The sequence below is a fragment of the Mandrillus leucophaeus genome, unplaced genomic scaffold (genome assembly GCF_000951045.1).
Source record: "Mandrillus leucophaeus isolate KB7577 unplaced genomic scaffold, Mleu.le_1.0 Scaffold12, whole genome shotgun sequence".
Taxonomy (NCBI): Eukaryota; Metazoa; Chordata; class Mammalia; order Primates; family Cercopithecidae; genus Mandrillus; species Mandrillus leucophaeus.
The window spans coordinates 4,093,164-4,108,157 of NW_012100320.1; the positions used below are offsets into that span (position 1 = coordinate 4,093,164).

The window sequence follows — 14,994 nt, forward strand, 5'->3', positions numbered from 1 at the left end:
CATGATTTATAATCCTTTGGGTATATACCCAGTAATGGGATGGCTGGGTCAAATGGTATTTCTAGTTCTAGATCCTTGAGGAATCGCCACACTGTTTTCCACAATGGATCAACGCCAATTTCAAATTTGTGACAGGACACCAAATGTTGGACCTCTTAGAAAGATTAATGGTCAACTTGCCATGACATTTTCAAAAGCTAGAGTTGTATCTTGCATTTTAAAACCCAGGGTTAGTTGGTTTGCTCTTTCATTCACTAATTCATAGCCTGGTGGAGGAGATATATAAATTAAAATACTTAAGAGCAACAATAGTTATAATAGCTTAGTTGCTGAATATTTATTAGTCATAGACATTGTTCTAAGTACTTTACTTGCACTAGCAAACATAAGCTTCACAAACACCTTATGAAGGCATCATTAACTCTATTCACAGGGAAGAAAATGAGGTACACAGAGTTAACACAGTCAAACAGCAAAGTCAGGTTTCAATCCCAGGCAGTCTGGGTCTGGAGGCAACTACTTTATCCTGCCTCTCCAATACTATAGTTCATTCCATAAATTCTTACTGAGTGCCATCTCTGGTCTGGGTGCTTGAGCTATAACACAGTTACCAACAGATTATTCCAAGAGGGTCCCAATTCTCCAGGTAAGAGTATGGATCTGAGAAGGCATTCTAGAGAAAGTAATGTCCGGCTGAGTCCTAAAAGTTGTAAAGGAGTTAGGTAGGCAAAAAGAAAAAGGAAGGAGGAAACAAAGGCATTCCAGGCAGAAGGACTATATAAGCAATGGTCAACAATCCAGAAACAGTACGTATATTCAGCGAATTATCAAAAAGCAGCTCTGCAGAGCTGGAGTGGAAAGTAGAAGACAGAAATTACTAGAGTTAAGATTAGAGAACCAGGTATAAGCCAAGTCATGGAGAGTTTTAATGATATACTAAAATTTTATCACATTCACAATGGGGAGTCAATAAAGAATTTTCAGGTTTATGTTTCAAACATACCATTCTAGCAATTCTGAGAAGGTGAATCTCAAGGAGATAAAACTGAAGACAGGAAAATCACAAAAAGGTAAGGAAATAGTTCCTAATAAAGCAGAGGTTGGACCAAGGATGCTGGGGAAGTAAATGATTCAAAAATATTTAGGAGATAAATCCAGCAGAATTCAGTAAATAAATGGATGTAAGGAATGAGAGAGAGAGAGAGAGAGAGAGAGAGAGAGAAGAAATCATGAAGGATTTCAAAGTTTCTTCCTTGGTTGATAAAGTCAACAGTAGTACATGATGTCTTTGAAAGAAAAACTATAGATAGGGAAATAAAGTCCAGTTTGGACAAGAAGAGTTTGAAGTGAAGATGATAAATAAAATAATTGAATCTGATGCTTTGGAAAGAGACTGATGCTAGAAAAAATGGCCTGGGGAGTAATAGGTAGATACACAGTAATTGAAACTACAGGGATAACTGTAGGTTAGGACAATGTGAAGGCTGAGAAGAACAACTGGCCAACTCAGAAACACCACTGTTTATGGGACAGGCAGAGAATACACAAAAGGGGATGGCATGGTGGAAGTCATGGGGCAGAGTTTCTTGAGAAAGTATTATTGTCATTGGTTACTTTACAAGAGCAAGTTTAGTGATATGAGAAAGTAGAAATTAAACGACAGTGGGATAAAGAGTAAATAAGAGAAAAAGGATTTTAGGACCCCACAAGGGCCCTTGTTGTTGATACAGACAACTCTATCAATTTTCTCATCTGCAAAACTGAGAGAGTAGGTGACTGTGAATACTAAACAATGCACTACACAGGACCTCACATATAGTAAGTGTTACAGGCCCTCATAGACTGTTTTCATCCTTGTTCACTACACCTAGCCACATCACGTGCCTTTCTGCTCTCAAACATCCCAGGCCCCTTTGCATTGCAAGGCTTTGCACTTGATACTCCTCTTTCCTCACTCAGCTCTTCACATTTCTGGCTCCTTCTTGCTTGTCGAGTGTCAATCTCCCAAGAGAGGGTTTCCCCAAGAAGTACTCTAACGACTCTCTTTCGTTCATTCTCTCAGATCACCCTGTTTTACTTCCTTCATAACCCATACTACTCTTCGAACTTTTCTTGTTTACTTAAAGATAATATGCCAAAGTGATTAAGAGTGCAGGCTCCACAATCAGACTGGTTGCAAACTGCAGCTTTGTCATTTACTAGCAATGTGACCTCAGACAACTTGTTTAAACTCTCTGTGTCTTAACTTCTTCATCTTTAAAATGGGCAAAATAACACACACACCCCCCCCCGAAAACAGACAAAAATAAAAATAAAAATAAATGAGTAAAATAATTACCTCATAGACTTCTTGGGGGAGTTAAATTAGCTAAAACATACAAAGTTACTATAGGAATACAGGTACATTTTTAAGTTCTCAAATATTACATATTTAATTACAGTAATCTTAATGTTCTATCAAAAAGCATTTATCAATATGTAACAGATATTACATATTGTAATATCTGTAGCAATAATAATTCTTAGTCCAAATGTAAAGATGTCAACTAACAACCAAATGAAGAAGTGCTATTCTAAGTAAACCTCAGGAAATACTACTATCTTTTTTTTTTTTTGGCCACAAAAGTTAGGAGGGAAAAAAAAACACATCTGAAGCTAAAGATCTTTAGTTGAGCAAGGGAAATTTTTATAAGCTTTATATGTAATTACTGTGTAATTTAGATCAATTTATGAAAAAATAAAAATAATACAGATGTTGGGGAAAAGGTTTGACTTAAGTAACTTTGGGAAACTTGAAACTGGAAACTCTAACAACAAAAAGAACTGTACATAAGCACTGCTCTTTTTTGGTAAAGGCATTTCTCATGGAGATACAGGTTAACAATTCTAAAAGTACTGCACATGGACGATGGGACTGAACAAATAACTTAATGGATGCCAGATGGCGTGAGCCAGATTTCTCACTTTTGGAGGTAATAGATAACAGGGTAAAGCTAGAATGAACTATATAGTATTGATAGTCAAAGACATCAGTATGAACTCATGTTTACCTTAATATAGATACAGATAATAGTTATGTATGTGTATACATACATGTATTTTCCAGGTCTATACACTGAAAAGGCCTAGAAGTCATGATATTACAACAGCAATGAGCACACTGAGTAACCAGATCTTGGTTTCTAACATGATTCACCAAAAAATAGAACCAGGGATCCTTGGAAAAATGGCTGATTCTAGGGCTGGGGCAGGAAATATACAAGATGAGTCTGGAACTTCTTCTAGTGCCAGAAAGTAAGGAAGTACTCAAAAAACAAAACAATGGAGTATGTCCTGTTGATAGAACAATTTGAGCAACAAAATAAATAAAGTAGTATAAGATTATGACCCCAAGTATAAAATAAACATCTATGAATCCATACATATATAAATGATTGAATAAATATATAAATGGGAAAAAAAAAGACTATCCATAGCAGAAGAATTCCAAATAATTTTATAGACAGTGCCCCTTTAAGAAAATAGAGATAGATCCACTGAGTGTGGTCTGCACTTAGTGACTTGTTTCCAAAAAGAGTATGGGAAAACTTTACAGTAGAGAAACCCGGCAAACACTAGCTCAGCCTGGTGACCAAGGTTAACAATATCAGTGATAAGCCATACTGAGAGTATTTCCCCTTGATATGATACAATGAGAGTGGCACTTTACCTCTGTGACTGTCCTCCCTCAAACCCATAACCCCAGTCTAACCATGAAGAAAGCATCAGACAAACCCAAACTGAGGGACATTCTATAAAATCTCTGACCAATACTCCTCAAAACTATCAAAGTTATCAAAAACAAGGAAAGTCAGAAATGCCATCACAGCCCAGATAAGGTAAGGAAAGATGTCAACTAAATGTATTGTTGTATTCTGGATAGGATCCTGGAACCAAAAAAGAACCTTAGGTAAGAACGAATGAAATCCAAATAAATGAATTTTAGTTAGTAGTAATGTACCAATATTGGTTCCTTAACGCTGACAAATTTAACATTGAAATGTCAGATATTAGCAATATGACAAGACCTCCATTTCTTACAAAAAAAAAAAAAATAGGGGAAACTGGGTGCAAGGTATACCTTAACTCCCTGTAACTTTTCTGTAAATCTAAACATATTCTATAAGAAAACATTTATTCAAATTGAATAAAAATAGTAAAAATATGGGGAAGTTATTGCCTTAACCAATCTGATTTTAGTCCCTTAAGTCATGTATAGTGGGCTGGACAAAAACAGAAATACAAGTTGTATTGTGCAAAATAATCTCAACATGGATGAACCACTTATAATACTGTATGTGTAAGTGCCTATAAGTCATTTTTTAATGTGCACATTTTGATTCCTTAATTGGTAAGCACTTCAGGAGCAGAAAACCCTCCTCCAAGCAGGAGGAGGCCACTCAAATTTGGGACTAAAGCAAAACTGTGGTACTAATTATATTAATAAAACTTCCACCTGGGCCAGGCACAGTGTCCCATGCCTGTAATCTCAGCACTTTGGGAACCTGAGGTGGGCGGATCACTTGAGGTCAGGAGTTCAAGACCAGCCTGACCAAGATGGTGAAACCCCACCTCTAACAAAAAATGCAAAAATTAGCGAGGCATGGTGGTGTATGCCTGCAGTCCCAGCTACTTGGGAGGGCTGAGGCACAAGAATTGCTTGAACCTGGGAGGCGGAGGTTGCAGTGAGTCACCACTGCACTCCAGCCTGGGTGACAGAACGAGACTCTGTCTCAAAAAAAAAAAAAAAAAAAAAAAAAAAATTCATATGACTTTTGTAGTGGTAAATAATTTTTTTTGTTTCTAAATGAAAGCCGAAATACAAAGATCAGAAATTTATAAAGTCTGGGCATGGTGGCTCATGCCTGTAATCTCAGCACTTTGGGAACCTGAGGTGGGCGGATCACTTGAGGTCAGGAGTTCAAGACCAGCCTGACCAAGATGGTGAAACCCCACCTCTAACAAAAAATGCAAAAATTAGCGAGGCATGGTGGTGTATGCCTGCAGTCCCAGCTACTTGGGAGGGCTGAGGCACAAGAATTGCTTGAACCTGGGAGGCGGAGGTTGCAGTGAGTCACCACTGCACTCCAGCCTGGGTGACAGAACGAGACTCTGTCTCAAAAAAAAAAAAAAAAAAAAAAAAAAAAATTATTAAATTTCTTATGTTGTTTTGTACATGAGACATTTTTATTTTTGAAAAGTTTTAAAAATAAAATTACCAAAAAATGTAGTATACACTCACATACTCATAAAGCATTAACATTTTTCATTTTTGCTTCTGATTTATATTTAATAGAAAATAACTATATAATAGTTATCACATTGAATTCTGAAACACTGAAACACTTCCTCATGGTCTCAGAAGAGGAATATAACTAAACATACTTGGAGAAAGTACAATGCAAAGCTCACTATCAACAATATATACTATAGGACAAAATTACAGTAACTTGGGTCCACATTGGGCATTGTTCAAGAGATCTGGAAACTTCAAAAGCCAAATAAAAATAAGTTTTCCTAACATTTGTAACTATCCTGAAAATATCTAAAAACAAACAAAAAAACTTACAAATCAGTAAGAAATCAAAGAATTTGATAACATTAACTGCTGGCAAGGATATGAAAAAACAGAAATTGTCTGCAATATCCTATAAATATCTTATAAAGAGAAAAATATTTATATCCTAGGACCCAGTAATTTTACAGTCAGGTATATGACCTGGAGAAACTATGGCATGTTGCTTCAGGAGCTACAGGAATACTCATGAGACAATGTTTATAATAGATAAAAAATGAAAACAATTTAAATGCTCATCAATAGAGGAAATGATAAATTGTATATATTCCTTCACTGGAACACTATACAGCTGTGTAAATAAGTGAACTAGACCTACGGCATCAACAAGGATTGAGGGCAGAAAAAAATAAAATGAAAAAAGCAAGCTTTAAAATCCATATACCATGACACAATCATATTAACAGCTGCTTAAACTTACTATAACATACTTTTTTTTTTTTTTTTTTTAGTGCCAGACTCAGTTTTAACTACCTTATATAAATTAGCTTATTTAGGCCAGGCATAGTTGCTCATGCCTGTAATCCCAGCACTTTGGGAGGCCAAGGCAGTAGGATCGCTTGAGCCCAGGAGTTTGAGACCAGCCTGGGCAACATGATGAAACCTAGTCTCTAAAAAGAAAAAAATAATAATAAAAATAAGTTAAATAAATAAATAAGCTCATTTAATTTTTACAACAATTGTATGAAGTGGACACCTCTATCATCCCTATGTGATCGATGAGGACACTGAGGCATGTAAAGATTAAATAACTTACCTAAGGTCACAAAATTAAGTAGCAGAGTCAATATTCACACCAAAGGAATATGATTTGAAATGTACTCCAATGTACATGTTCTTCAAAAGCACCCAAAGCAATGCCATGTCATTGTTCATACATACAGTTTATTAAAAAATAAACTAGAAGGATACAAACCAAATTCATTACAACAATTTCCTCTGCGAGGGGAGATGAAGGTGAGGAGGATAAAACTGGGGAGAACAAAAGGGACTTTAACATGATCTATAATATTCAAGAAAGTATAAAGTTCTACACTGCTCTTTTAGAATTCAATGTGATAACTACGATATAAATAGTTATTTTAAATTAAATATATATCTGAAGCAAAAATGAAATATGTTAACATTTTATATGTGAGTATGTGGGTGTATACAGTTTTGCTATTTATTTTTAAAACTTTTCAAAAATAAAAATCTCTCATCTACAAAACAATATTACAACAAAATTAAGAAATTTAATAAAGTTCTGATCTTCATATTTCAGCTTTCATTTGAAAACAAAAACAGCTAAACTGTGTGAGCTTATATATGTATATACACTTTAACATACATATGGAAAATGCATTTTTACACAGATCAAGAGAGACAGGTTTTAACAAAGTATGTCAGAAACAGTATCTCTTACTATACATTTTAATGACTCACTATTCTCAGTGAAAATAAAGTATAACACTAGTAGGAAAATTCCCTTGATATCTTTCTACCTCTTTGTCTCCTCTCTCTCTTGCTTTCTACTTGTGATTTTTAACAGAAGAAAGCACAAAGGAACTAAGAAAGTGTCACACATTTTAAAAATAATAACAGCCATAGATGAACATATAGGCAGCCCTTCTAACTATAGGATTCCCAAACCTATAATCAAGTAATGTTTCAAAAATGTATCTGTAAATTTGTTGTCTAGAACTCACAGCACACATTCCTATGAAGAAAGTTACAAAAGCATATGAGCACCAGGAAAAAGATACTGCCTGAGGTGTCAGGCTATTGGCAGAGAAACAGGAAAACCTGAGTACACAATATGTACTGATGGTCCAAAAAGCAAAAAAAAATTCTGACCCAGGGTCTGAGGCCAGAAATCACTATTCATTTATTTACCTTTGTAATCTCAGTAAGTAGCAAATTATCTGGCATCTCATAATCAAAGACCATTGCCTACTGACTGACGAAGTAATGGGGAAATGACTAAGTAGAGGAATCCATCAACAGGCGGCACTGTCAACACAGAACAGCTTTGGTGGAAGAAAGAAAAACCTTGGTGGGAAGCAATGTTTAAAGACACAAAAATCCACATATGTAAAACTATTACAAGGTTAGTGCTGGTTATTAAGAGAACGTCTTCATCTAAATTACAAGCTGTGTCTATTATTGTATAATGAAAATAAGCATGATATTTTGGGTTACTTTTGCTAACAACCTTAAGATAATTTTCCTACTGTAACAATAGTTATTTGGGATTTTCAGTATTTTCTCCTATGACCCTTGAAAATATTTCAATGTCTTTTTCATAATTAAAAGAGTAATAATTGGCTAGGTGCAGTAATCTCAGCACTTTGAGAGGCCAAGGCGGGCAGATTGTTTGGGCTTACGAGTTCAAGACCAGTCTGGGCAACATGGCAAAACCCCGTCTCAAAAAACAGAAAAATTAGCCAAGCATGGTGGCGCATGCCTGTAGTCCCAGTTACTTGAGAGGCCGAGGTGGGAGGATGGCTTGAGCCTGGAAGGTGCAGGTTGCAGTGAGCTGAGATCGTACCACTGCACTCCAGCCTGGGTGACAGAGCCAGGCCTAGTCTCAAAAAAAAAAAAAAAAGTAGTAATTATTCAGAACAGAGAAAAGCACAAAAACTAAAATAAAAATTACCTATAATTCTATCACCCAGGGATAGCATCTCTTACTATTTTATATATCTCCTGCAAATCTTTTTGCCATCTATACCTATATGTTTCTTTATATTCTAATTTTTCTCTTAACATTATATTGTACTTTCTTATGTCAGTACATTTTAAAAATGATTTTTAGAAGCTGTATCCACCACATAGATTATCATTAATTTCACCATTCCCATATTATAATGTATTTTGACTATTAAAATTGTTCCACTCTTATAAAATGCTATATAAATTAACCACTTCTTGTTTCTTGTTTTCTGAGACAGGGTCTCACTCTGTTGCCCAGGTTGGAGTGCAGTGGCACAATCATAACTCGCTGCAGCCTCAAACTCCCGGGCTCAAGGGATCCTCCTGCCTTGGCCTCCCAAAGGGCTGGAATCACAGGCATGAGCCACTTAATAGGGCCTAAACACTTCTTAAATGTACATTTCTACATTGGTCTTGTAGAATTCAAAGTGATAACTATGATATACAATAATGAAGTGTGGTGTGCTTGACTCCCTCCATCCCCAGCATCCTCCCACAAATTCTACTGAATAAACAATCTATCTGGGGCATGAGATAGTAAAATAAAATAAAATAAGAAAGGAAAAAAAATGTATCAGCTATTCTCAGTCACTCTTCTTCTACCTGTGGTAGGAAAAAGGAAAAATCGCCCAAAGATAAGTCTCTGACATCGGAGAAGGCAAGAATAACAAGTCAATTTTCCTGCTAGAGCAACTTTTGTTTTCCACCTAGAACAACGCACCATCAATTTAAGTAGGAATAGCACAAGATTTGTTATATACCAAACACCTCTATCTGCATCAGTGCTTTAACTAGGTTTTTGTAGGATATAGAATGCTTCAAAAAATTCTGCAAACAACAAAATATAATGTAACTAATACCACTCAGTGGAAAACCAAGTTTTATAATAGCAATTACACTGGCCGGGTGCGGCAGTTCACGCCTGTAATCTCAGCACTTTGGGAGGCCAAGGCGGGCAGATTGCTTGGGCTCATGAGTTCAAGACCAGTCTGGGCAACCTGGTGAAATCCCGTCTCAAAAAATACAAAAATTAGCCAAGCATGGTGATGCACGCCTGTAGTCCCAGCTACTTTTATTTTACAATTCTATTAACCCCAGCTAATTTTATTTTACAATTCTGCCATAATTTTTTTAATGAATAAATAAATGTCATGTAGTCTCTTACTTCTTCTAGCCTCCCAATTATACTAAATACTATTCAAGTTACCAGAACTAGGACAACAGTTCCAGGAACTTGAGAATCAATAACTCTTTAAACCAGTGGTAATTCATGTGGAAAAGTTCAGAACAAATCAGCATCAACTTCCTGGCTCTCTTGCACAGACAAAAAACTCATATTGCTTCACCAATTTTCAAAAATGTAAATTTGTGTCTATAAGTTTAAAACTTGGGCCAAAATGTATTTATATTTATTCCCAATTTGCGACTGGTATCAACATCAATTAAATTTCTTAGCAAGTACATTGTTATAAAACTTCACAGTGATCCCAGAATGGAAGGGGATTAAAAAATAATACAAAACAAAAATTAAACTTCACAGTGAAGTAGGTCTATGTTTAATCATTCAGAAAAAGAAAATTATGTAACATATTATATATAATGATGATAACATATGCTATTCTGGACTTCTACTGAGAGCTGTGGTTCAAAGGGAAATTGTGTAAATGAAGTAAAAATTGCCCATAATGTTTAATTCTGCCCAAAACAAAGTTTTCGAAAAAGAAGCCAAATATAATATTTTATTTTAAGTTCAAACAGGGTTCAAACAGCTCAGAAATTTTGTACACTTAAATTTTCAAAAGTCGAATCCCAGAACCACTATCAACATAAACTGAATAACTTGCTCAAGAGTCCTTGCTTATTACCCAATCTTAAGTCCCCCAGAATACTTTTTAAAATAATCCCAAATGTACTACAATAGATTAGTGTAACCGGGGCTACACTGTTTACAGGTGTCTCCACCTCCTCCCCCAAGGAGAGAAGAGGTAGACTAGGGTAAACAGAAAATAGAATGAGACTATATACACACCAAATAACAGCTTGTAATCTTGCAAGACCGCTTCTTTCACATTCGGGCTATTCTTTTCATTAATGTATAATACATTTTAAAGAATAACATATTCACAGAGTAATACAATTTCTGCCCTCACGGGTCTCTAGCTGGCTGACACGCGTTTTCTCCTTAAATAAATACATGCCTGTTGACTGATGCCTGTCCTGCTGTTGCAAACAAGAAATAACTGTCCTGTAAGACAAAAACCTCTATGGCTCTAGGCGTAACCATACGTTTGAATTAAAAGCACATTGGAACAACAACAAAAATCTTCCAGCACATCTGTCATTTAAAAGCACGATAATGAAAAGCTGTCGCTGCGACCCAATTGTAGGTCACAAGCTTTTTACTGTTTTTCCTGCCCCCCCACCTCCAGAAAGCGATAAACTTCAAAGGGAATGGTGGTAACCAGGAACCGTTCCCTTCCCCCACCACACACCATCCCCAAAAAGACTAGAAAAAAACTGGCCAACTTGGACGCTGGCCGCGCTCACGCAGAACCCGTGCCCGCGGGCCGGGGAAGGCTGGACAGACCCTGGGAGGAAAAGTGGGCCTCCAGGCACCCCGGGCTCCCCCCGCCGCCTGTCTCAGATACCGAGCAGGTGGGATTCCGGGAAGCCACCTCCGACTTACGTAACGGGCTTGTCAAAATCCCAGATCCAGGACCTCCCCCTCCCCGCCCCCACTCGCAAATAACAACAGCCCCAGGCCAGCCTGGAATAGAAAATCTGGAATGAAAACACAGGAGCCCCCCACGCGTCCGACGCAGAGGCGCGGGTGCTACTCTCAGCACCGCCACGCCATCCCGGGGCGGACCGAGCCGCGGAGGACCTCCCGGCTCTCAAGAGCTCTCGGGCGGAGGTCGCGGCCATCCATGCCGCCTCCCCGAGCCCGGCCGCCCCGCTCCCGCGCCCCCGGCTGTCACCTCTCCGGGCCGTGACAGCTCCACCTGCCACCGCTGCCCGGGTCGCCGCCCCCGCACTCACCTCCCAGCTGGCTCCCGAGCGAGCAGCGGATCGAGCTTGAAGAGCCGCGCCGGATTCCCTCACGCGCGGCAGCGGGACACGAGAGGCGGAATGCCGCGGCGCTCTGAGCCCGCTTAGCTCATCCCCAGCCCGGCGCTCCGCCCTCCGCGGCACCCCCGCCCGCCCAGGCCTGCCGTCTCAGTCAGACGGGACTCCCCCTCCCCTCGCGGCCGCCACTGCCTCCGCCTCTTTCTCCGACTCCAGCCGCCGCGGCCACCGCTACCGGCGCCATCTTGGCAATGACGGAAGGGGCGGGGGCGGGAATCACGCGCGCGAGCACCAATCGAAGGCCGGATCTGGCCCTAGTGGGAGGAGAGGGCCGGGTTGAGGGTCGTGGGGTCCTAGCGCCAAACTGACGAGGGGGCGGAGAAGGTGGGCGGGACTAAGTCGCCCTACCCTGTGACGTGCGGTGTAGTTGGGGAAACGCACCGTGGTTCCCCGTCGGGTCAGGAGATCCCAAGCCCCAGGCTGGCGTGGGCGAAGCGTGCAGTCCCTTCACCTTTCGCCACCCAGAAGCACAAGAGTCCAGTTCGCGCCAACTGACCTGTTTCTTCCTTCCTCTCCGGCACTCCGGGAGTCCTGAGATTGCCTTGCTCGGTTCGTAGGTCTGAGCTTCTCCACCAAGGGTGCTCAGATTCTCCAGGAAACTCCCTTCAGGGTTAGCAACCGCGGAGTAGGTTTCGGTCCCAAGATAGAAAGGTAAAGCGGGGAATTCAGGGGGTTTCTCCGAAAAGTACGTTGATAAAACCCCAGTTGTTGACTGACGGGGTGTCCATTACTTTGGATTAATTGGATACGGCCTACTTAAACCTGACTTTGGCTCTCCACCATTGATGGCTGTTGACAGATGAAGATAATAAAGCTTGATTACCCCCCACGGGGTTGCTCGGGAGTTAAATTCTATAGTACCTGTGAAGTACTTAGTATAGTGCTTGAAAGTACTAAATAAATGTTAGACGTTATTCTATGGACAAATGAAAGAAGAAACAGGACCCTAAAAATCCCTCTGCTTTAAAGTCAACTTTTCCTAAATTGCATAGCCTTTTACTAACCAAGTTTACAACTTTATTTCCTACCTCCAGTTCTTTCATTGTATTCATTCATTCAGTCAACAATCATCGATACAGAGGGTGCTCAAACAGAGGGTGCACAGTGGTGAGGGAAACAGAAAACCTCCACCTTCAGGAAACTGCAGTTTAGTGGGAGAAGAGGGACAATAAAAAAGTACTTCAGCACTTTTTTTTTTTTGAGACGGAGTCTCGCTCTGTCGCCCAGGCTGGAGTGCAGTGGCCAGATCTCAGCTCACGGCAAGCTCCGCTTCCCGGGTTCACGCCATTCTCCTGCCTCAGCCTCCTGCCTCAGCCTCCCGAGTAGATGGGACTACAGGCGCCCGCCACCTCGCCCGGCTAGGTTTTTTTTTTTTTTTGTTTTGTTTTTTTTGTATTTTTTAGTAGAGACGGGGTTTCACCATGTTAGCCAGGATGGTCTCGATCTCCTGACCTCGTGATCTGCCCGTCTCGGCCTCGGCCTCCCAAAGTGCTGGGATTACAGTCTTTAGCCACTGCCCCCGGCCTTCAGCACGTTTTAAGGGGAAACATGCTATAAAGTTTATAAAAATAACTCTGGGGCCAGGCGCCTTTGCTCATACCCGTAATCCCAACCCACTTAGGGAGGCCGAGGCAAGAGGTTAGCTTGAGAAGTTCAAGACTAGCCTGGCAAAATGGCGAAAACCCTGTCTCCACCAAAAATACAAAAAATTAGCCGGGCGTGCCGGCGTGCGCCTGTGGTCGCAGCTACTTGAGAGGCTGAGGTGGGAGGATCGCTTGAGCCCCAGAGCCGGAGGCTGCAGTGAGCCGAGACTGTGCCACTGCATTCCAGCCTGGGTGACAGAGCAAGACTTTGCTTTAAAAAAAAAACCAAAAACAAAACTGTCGAGTTGCATGCTTTAAATATATGTAGTCATCTGTATGTCAGTTAAAGCTGTAAAAAAAACTTTCAACACAGAGCCTTGCTATGTTGCCCAGGCTGGAGTGCAGTGGCCTGATCACGGCTTACTCCAGGCTCAATCTATCCTCCCACCTCAGCCTCTGGAGTAGCTGGGACTGCAGGTGCCCACCACCACACCCGGCAAATTTTTCTATTTTTTTAGAGACTATGTCTCACTATGTTGCCTAAGGCCTGTCTCAAACTCCTGGGGTCAAGTGATTCACCCACCTCAGCCTCCCAAAGTCCTGTGTTTACAGGCATGAGCCATTGTGCTCTACCTTAAAAAAGCTTCTTTTAAAGTCCGATTGGGAACCCTTCCAGTTCTTTACCCATTGGACACAGATTTAGCCTTTCGTTAGTTGTAAGTGTTGCTATACGTATCAGGTCAATTCCTCTTTGAGGAGTAGCCTGGCGTATCAAAATATTCCACTAGCAGCAAAAGCACTCTTTTAGTTGGTTATACATATATATGTGCATATATATATACACAAATATTTTCATCTACAGAGTACCAATTAAAATAGATATATAGTTGCATGTAACGTACAAAATCAGATTCTAAAACCTTTCAGAAGTTTAAAAGGCATGAAGGTTTTTTTAATCAGAGAAAATAGCTTCTTAAAGAACAATATTAATAAACAGTAGAAAACCAATACGCAGCGTTTGACTGTGTACCCAGGAAGAATCCTACCTCAGAGCCCCCCCTTAACTGTCATATCAGGAGTCCTCTCAACACCCCAGGCATATGCGACTGTAGTCACAGTTAAACCTACACCCTAGATGTGATTTGGGCAAAGGATTCTAACAGTGTAGACATGAGCCAAATAGAATTTTTTGGATAATAAATTTTGGCACCATGCCATTTCTGAAATTGTCGTATTTTATATGTGGAACTCTATCTGGCTATTTCTTAGAAGTTATTTTAAAATGCTGTGGTTTGAATGATGCATGAAGGAAAAGATGAAACCAATAACCATTTAAAGCAATGGAAACGCAAGCTGTTGTACAGCCTAATCCTCTCCACCTGTTAAATCTATGTACCTTAATTGCTATACCGGAAGTGTCTCACGCCTTTAAATGAAAACCTGGAGCCTCTATAGAGCAATCTTATTTATTTATTTATTTATTTATTTAAAGACAGAGTCTTGCTCTGTTGCCCAGGCTGGAGTGCAGTGTCGTGATCTCAGCTCACTGCAACCTCTACCTTCTGGGTTCAAGCGATTCTGTTGCCTCCAGGGTAGCTGGGATTATAGGCGCCCACCACCATGCCTGGCTAAAAATAATTTGTATTTTTAGCAGAGATGGGGTTTCACCATGTTGGCCAGGCTGGTCTCGAACTCCTGACCTCAGGTGATCTGCTCTCAGTCTCCCAAAGTGTTGGGGTTACAGCCATGAGCCACCACACCTGGCCTATAAATCAGTCCTTGATAGCTATGCTACAAGGCTTCCTTATGGGTGAGAAAACCTACCGGGGATCTGTGGCCTATTAGAAACTATGTAGATGTGTCCCAAAGCAGAATCCACATTGACAAATTGTACTCACTGTGAAACAGTGTTTGAGTGACGTTCCAATGTATTTAATCCAGAAAGTAAAATTTATTAGCAATGTGGTCAAATTATCC

The 14,994-nt window shown here is 40.1% G+C and overlaps 1 protein-coding gene across 1 annotated transcript in view; it reads right to left on the reverse strand.

Annotated features, from left to right (window-relative positions):
• The window catches only part of DENND4A (DENN/MADD domain containing 4A), a 139,404-nt gene extending 127,777 nt beyond the window's left edge, over window positions 1-11,627 (reverse strand). The window contains exon 1 of the mRNA XM_011969323.1: window positions 11,348-11,627. The gene's annotated coding sequence lies outside the window, so the exon portion shown is untranslated. The remainder of the gene's footprint in view (window positions 1-11,347) is intronic.
• Window positions 11,628-14,994: the final 3,367 nt, after the last annotated feature.